Here is a 7,661-nt window from a genome sequence, read left to right as displayed (position 1 = left end):
TTGTCACTATGCACTTTACAGAGATGAGCTGCCTAGATTAATCTAAACCTGACTTGTTGTTGTTGTTGTTGTTGTTGCTGTTGTTATTATTATTTTAGAGTTTTGGCCAGACTGTGGAAAGATTGAGCTTGATATAATTTGTTTTGGTATTGATTTTGATCCCATTTAAATCCTGAATCGTATTGAAATCAATGATGCTGCCATGTTGTAAAGTAAGAGTCCAGAACCAACGTTTCATGAAGAAAGAGGGATGTACACAGGTCATGCTACAAGATAAGGCACTTTGCTCTTTCTCAAAATGACTTTCTGCTGACTTCTCGTTGAACTCAATACATTCTCTACACCTAAGAGAAGTAATCTTCTCGCTCTCTCCATCCTAGGCCGCGCTGCAATGTGTCCAACAGTCAGACCACTCATCCGAATGAAGCATGAAATGATCTAATCACGTGGTTATTGTCCCCATGTAAGGGCTTGCAATGCCAGTATCATTGTACTTGAGATCCTGGGGTAGACTGAGCTGATGTCTAATGACTGGGCATTCAGGATTATTCTACTCCTTAACTATCTAAATGAATAATAAGAAAAAGAACATTGTAGAAGAGTACAATTACAAATAAATGTTACATAAAAACATTAGAACATTCATATATACTAATTTTATATCCAAATATAAATTCATCTCTCAATACAAAAAGTCTGGTAATCCTATGTAGACAAATTTCCCATTTCCCTTGATCAAGGAAGCAAGATTTAGCCTGCACTGAATTAATACACATTAAATGTCTCACTTCCTTAACTTAAATGACAGAAAAATAGATTCAGGCACAGCACATAGAATTGCATCATTCCACATGATGAAGAGTTACGTTTTTCCCATTCCTGTCCTTCAAAATTATATGGTGCTTTTTTAAAAATTATTTGTATCTCTGCCCCTTGAAAGTCTGGACCATGCTTTAAAGTAGGCAATAGTGAGTGCCACCCAATTCTGTCAGTAGAGAATATATGGATAAAATATATGTCTAGACTACCTTAGACATGATACAATGCAGAAGAATCTAGAGTACACTTGCTGCTTTCCATTGTGGCTTACACTTGGAGACAAAACCTAAATGCTCTAATTATGTTAGTCATTTTGACATAGCTATTAAGGTCAAAATAAATGCAAACGGATCATTTTCACTAGTTTAATGTTAGTTCTCATTTACCATATGATTATAAAACTTTCAAAGAGCTCTTTTTGTCCAAACCAACATCCACCAAATGCTGCTAAAGAATAAATTACACAGAGCTTAAGTCTTCCAGAACTGCCTTATTAGGAGCACTTATCACCAAATCAGATGGAAGACAGAGACAATCATGATGAAACAGCAAAAAAGGGAAATATATTAGAAAACATCACTGTTCGTGCTTTACAAATACACATTAACCATCTTAAGAAAACAGTCCCAAAAGAATATGTATTTTTCTTACAAAATATTCTCCTGTATTTGCTTTTTAAACAGAAATGAAATCTAAATTCTACATATGGGACTGAGTTTTTCATTAGCAAAAGATAAAACTTACAGTCAGGTTTTCCATTTTAGAAGTAACACCAGTATTTTGAAGTGTTCTACAAAATAAGTTCTTCACATGATTTCCTTCAGAGGTCTTGTTATTAAAACATGAATCACATCAGTACAGCTCAGCAACGGCAGGCTTCTAGCATGTATGCCTGCAGCAGAATGCAAAATCAGAGGCTTACAGCCCTTGGGAATGTTTTGAATATAGACCAACCTAGGTCAACTCATTCTCAAAGCTGAAATAATGAACCGAGCAGGAGTTCTGTCAGGATTAAGATCTTGGACTTTATGGTGGAGAACGTAGGAACTGTGGAATCTCCACACTGGGCATAAGCTCCAAGTTCCTTTTTATATACACAGACACCTAGAATCAGAGAACTTCTCTTATCCCATAATGTGCTTTGGTTTCCTCACTACCAGAATCAGTCAGCGTGACCCACCAGCTGGCATGCATGTCCATAAGCCACAGGTTCTAGGAGGAATTCTGTACGGCAAGGGTTCCTCACAGTCAGTAAGCATCCTGTTGCATATGCAAAGAAATTTTGCTTTGTTTCTGCTCTTCCCTTTCCCTTGTCCCACATTTGTAGATGTGGTGCTTAGGGACATGGTTTAGTGGTGGATTTGGCAGTGCTAGGTTAACGGTTGGACTTGATGATCTTAAAGGTCTTTTCCAACCTAAATGATTCTGTGATTCTATTCTGGTGTCACAGACCTAAAATACAATACATTGCAATTCTTTCAGAGAAAACTGCCAAATACAGCATGTCAGATATTAGCCCATTAATATAAAGATAATATTTCAATGGATGTTACCAGCAAAAATTTTGCAGTTTGAGATGTCCATAACAAAGGTGTCATAAAAATCCAAGTGTCATGGCAATTATTATTGCTACTAGTGCTGTTCATCACAATAATCGGTTTAATGGTTGAAAATACTCAGTATCTCTATTTCTGTAAAAAACATCCATCTAACAAAACTAATAGTTACCTAACAGTCTTAAAATATTTATTTATTCACTTATAACTCTCAGATAGTGACATAACGGCTTCTGGTCTAAACAGTCACCAGCCCACTACAGCTGCATTTAGGAAACACATCTCAGTTCTTTTGGGAAACCTATTCACAGAAGGAAGCAAAGCACGTCAGGACACTAACACAGTAAGTGCAATCTTAGACTCATACACAGTTAAACACTGGACGCTGAGTACAAAATTACTTTTGGTGTATGCAGGAATAGCTCCTCCTGAAGTACTGAGAAGCTGTTAAGATTCCCAGTCAAGTGGATTCTTAGCCATAACTCATTATTTTTTGCATTAGCCAAGCTGTCACGAAAGCCCTTTGTTTCTCTCTACCTGGGAGTCTGAAAAAACCTGAGAAAAGATGGGCAGATGGGAAAATATACAACCAAAATATCTGCAAATCCATTTCAGAAAATTAACCTCTCCTTCTTCAAGGGCTTCCTCCCATGCATATTCACACTGCATGACTCCGACGACACAATTCTCTATCCAGACATAGAAGCACACCTTTGAGTTTTCATGCAATAACAATGACCACTGTGTCTTACTTTGGTGAAAATGTAGACGAAGCACTGAGTAGCCCTCTGCAATCTACGTTACAAAAGACTTTCAGAACTAATACGCATCAATGATGTAGAGTTCTGGCGGCATGTGTCTAACCAAACATGGAGGATTAACAATCCTGCAGCAGATCTTTAGATAATCAGGTGTCGTGGTTTAGCCCCAGCCGGCAACTGAGCCCCACGCAGCCGCTCGCTCACTCCCCCACGGTGGGACGGGGGAGAGAATCAGAAGAGTAAAAGTGAGGAAACTCATGGTTTGAGATAAAGACAGTTTAATAAGTAAAGCAAAAGCCACGCACGCAAGCAAAGCAAAACGAGGAATTTGTTCACTACTCCCCACGGGCAGGCAGGTGTTCAGCCATCTCCAGGGAAGCAGGGCTCCATCACGCGTAATGGTTTCTTGGGAAGACACACGCCATAACTCCGAACGTCCCTCCACCCCAGCTTTATATACCGAGCATGACGTTATATGGTATGGAATATCTCTTTGGCCAGCCTGGGTCAGCTGTCCCAGCTGTGTCCCCTCCCAGCTTCCCGTGCACCCCCAGCCTGCTTGCTGCAGGCCAGCACGAGAAGCTGGACTGTCCTTGACTACTTAGCAACAACTCAAAACATCAGCACATTATCAACTTTTTCTCATCCCAAATCCAAAACATAGCCTCATGCTAGCTTCTATGAAGAAAATTAACTCTACTCTGGCTGAAACCAGGACATCAGGTATGGCCATTGCTTTAGATCTCAGCAATAGGACCCATTTGACATGCTCTATGTTTATTTTCCAGGTAATGCAAAATCTTTAGACAGAAGTTTGAGGTATTGTCTATGGTGCCTGAGGGAAAAAAAAATCTACTAGAAGGATCTAATCCCTTCCCCGATCTGTTTGAAGCCACTGAAAGGGGTATTTTTATGGATTGATGTAATAACCCAACAGTGTGGCAGTTGTCAAGGGCCTGCTGTATTCAGAAAGCTGGTATTTGAACCAAAACTGCTAGGGGATTAGTTTTCTAACTAAAACAAAGAAATTTAACAGTCACGTATTGTCCTATACTGAAAAAACATCCAAGGACGGGTGGTGGGGAAAGACAGCCACCAGTTGCACCCCAACATTACTCATGGAAAGTCTTTCACCTTTTAAAAAGACAAACCTGAGGAATGAAAAAGATTAGTCAAATGAGTAGAGAAAACTAAACTCTCTTCCTTTAATCCTGTAGAGCAGTAACGCGTAAGAAATGGAGCTAAGCGATGAGAACCTTAACAATGAGAACAACCTGGTGCCCAAGCTGTGAGGTGGCACATGGAATACACAGATAAACTGTCTTCCTGAATCCCACATGAGGAGCTGGAACATAAGGCAAGATCTACATGAGACAGTTTCACCAGAGAAACATATCTGAGAGGGATCCTGGATATGAACTACTGCCTTGTTTACATCTAAAATGGGAAGGTTGACTTTGGAAATTCCTGGTATGGAACCAACCTATGAGATCCACTCACTCTGTCTCCTCCAACATCAAGCTTCAGTATGAGACCACGACTGATGGTATTCAGGGCAAAACTCAGTTTGCCTATGGGTGAACCTCATATTGAATGCACCCATCCCTAAGCCAGTCCCCCATACATGGAAGTTTCTTACTGAAAACAACACTTTGCTGCCAAGACAAGATTAGGGCCAATACCTACATGTGCAAGGTTCTCCTGGTGCTCTGAGCTGGTGTACCTGGTTGTTCTGCTCTCAACAGAGAACAGCCTTGAGAAATGGAAAAATGGTCTAAGGAAAACCAAACAACCCACACCAAAATAAAGGCTGTGTACTGGTAGGATAAATACAAGACCAGGAGATGACTCTCCTCTCAGTTCATGTCCTGGTGTGAACTGTGCCAAGGAAACAAGTAAATTTTATTCATTTGAGCAGAATCAAGGTCATAACATCAGTTTCCATGGCGAGTGACTCAAACATAGAGGAGTTTCTGGAGAGTTAGCTTTAGGTGTGCAGAGGCAAGTACCTGGGTCAAATATGAATGAGTCATCACTGAAAAACATGTTAATCAAATCTTAAAGCAAGGCTGATTCCCTCCTGTAACCCCATGGAGGAGAAGGAAGGTCGGGGTTTTCCATTTTTAGAGTGTGATGTTGAATCTGGAGAATCATATCATAGAATCATAGAAGAGTTTGGGTTGGAAGGGACCTTTAAAGTCCATCTAGTCCAACCCCCTGCAGTGAGCAGGGCCATCTTCAACTAGAGCAGGTTGCTCCCAGCTCCGTTTCCAGGGATAGGGCATCTCCCACCTCTCTGGGCAACCTGGGCCAGGGTTTCACCATCCTCATTGTGAAAAACGTCATCCTTATATCTAGTCTAAATCTGCCCTCAGAAAACAAGGATGGTTTCCCAGTTGGGAACCTAGTCAAATATCTCTACTTTCATCTCTCTGCAATTACTTGCAGGTCTTGCCACTACTGAGGGTCAGTTTCCAGACAGTGCCAAAATCAGCATTAGTCCAAGAGCTGAAAAGTCCTGGCTCACCAGAGGTGAGAAGAAATAAGAAGGTGAAGAAAAAAAAAGAAGACTAAAAACTATAACACAGGAAGGAAAAAAAAAAGAAAGAAGGTAATTGACAAAATCTGTATTTTAATATCAAGGGCAGTTGGAATATTCTTGTCTTGTTTTGGTTTAAAATGCAATCATCTGTTTGGGATTTTTCATACAAAGAACACTGATTTTATAGTATGTCCTAATTTTAAATAGAGAAATATTATCAAAAATTTTGTAGGTCCAGATTTTTATTAATTTCTCAGGTTGTACTGCTAATTTAAACTCAATCCATTTGTACAGATGATAAAGTCTTTCAAAATCCAATGTTGTTAAATCATAAACATTAAAAATGACACACATTGAATTTTGAGATTACTGAATGCCTCACATTAGGCAGAACGGCAAAAAGGCAAAACCAAAATCCAGCTACATTAAAAATAACCTCCCAAACAAAAAAGAAAATGTTTGCCCTCTGCCTTATATGACTGGCTGGAATGAGGTAGAAATGAAAAAATAGTCCAGAGCTGTCCATTATTTCTTACTAATTTACAGCACGGGTAAAATCTTCTGTAAATTGTCCTTACTGCTCAACAGTCATATATTCAAGAAAATTTCAGAATTTTTTGTAGGCAAAAAAATTGAAAATAATTTATTATTAAATAATAAAAATTTGAAAAATTGAAATTATTTATTAAATCCCAGTAACTATACTGTGCTGATGCTTATGTAATCTTACTCTGAAGGCCAGGAAAGCATTTCAAGTGCTTCCTTTTTGGTTCTCCAATCTTTTCTCAATGGTCAGCACTCAAGAGAGTAACACCCTCTCGTTTTCAAAAAACTGTTGTTGAATACTTTGGATAACTTTGCCTATTATTCCTGATGTGAGATTCCTTGTATGTTCCTAACACATGCCGTGTTATTTGGGATAGGTAAGTACATGGTTAGGTTTCTCGGACTGATTCTACATTCTTCTTCTACAAGTATCATAAACTCACACTGGAGTAATATAGCATTTTGCAGACTTGCAGTTTTTTCTTGTTATTATTGTAAGAATGTAGAACTATGTCTTTTACTTAAAGTTCAGTCTAATCTACACATTTTAGGGACTGAATTGAGCATGTATACAGCTCACAAAAATGGTTGTGAATGAGCTGTACTCATTCTTTTCCTTGCTTCCGTTGTAGGACTGCTAACATCAACAGTAAACTGCCATCAGAAAACCTAGTGTAAAACATCTGGACTCGCAGAAAAATCCCTCTCCCTTAGCTACAGCAGACTCTGTGAGGGCACCTATTGACTATGAAATCATATCTGATGCGGACAAATGATCAACAGGCTTAAGAGAAATGGAAAAGATGATGTGAAAATGTATATTCCTAACTTCTCTACATGCCCGTTAGGTTAGTTCTAAGGGTGGAAACAGCTGAAAGCATGACTTCACTGAATCTAATGACAGATACCCGTTCAATATTTCTCTCTCTGTAGTTTTCAGAGTATCACCGCAGAATCACAAGCAGCACATCAAGTAAAGCCACCTTTCCTCCTTGTTCCGACATCCTGTCTAGGAGGTCACACAGATACTCAAAGAAACTATTGTGAAGGTAATGGCAACAGGAGAAAGCAGAAGTCATTCAAAAGAAGTGTTGCCGCAGTACTGATCAAAATGCCCAGAGATAATATTTTTAATACAACAGTGTGCAGTGTGAGAGTCTGGCAATACGAAAAGGTCGGGTCAAAGGAAGCATCTATCCGCCTTCATATTTTCTGCATCTCTAAGGAACCTACAGGAAGTTTGGGGTACTTTCTTTTTGGACAACTGCGATAGCAGTGTTCGTCCCCAAAACGGCCAGTGAGGACACCGACAGGAAAAGTGGGCAGATTGGCAGACGTAAATGTCTGTAATATCTCTCAAAATGCTTTTCTTGAACTTCATCATTAAAAAAAGGAATCGTATTACAGCTCTACAACATCTGTATGCATCTAGAAGAT

Source organism: Phaethon lepturus, unplaced genomic scaffold (genome assembly GCF_000687285.1).
Source record: "Phaethon lepturus isolate BGI_N335 unplaced genomic scaffold, ASM68728v1 scaffold6121, whole genome shotgun sequence".
In the NCBI taxonomy this organism is placed as follows: Eukaryota; Metazoa; Chordata; class Aves; order Phaethontiformes; family Phaethontidae; genus Phaethon; species Phaethon lepturus.
Note: the sequence above shows the minus strand (reverse complement) of the source record.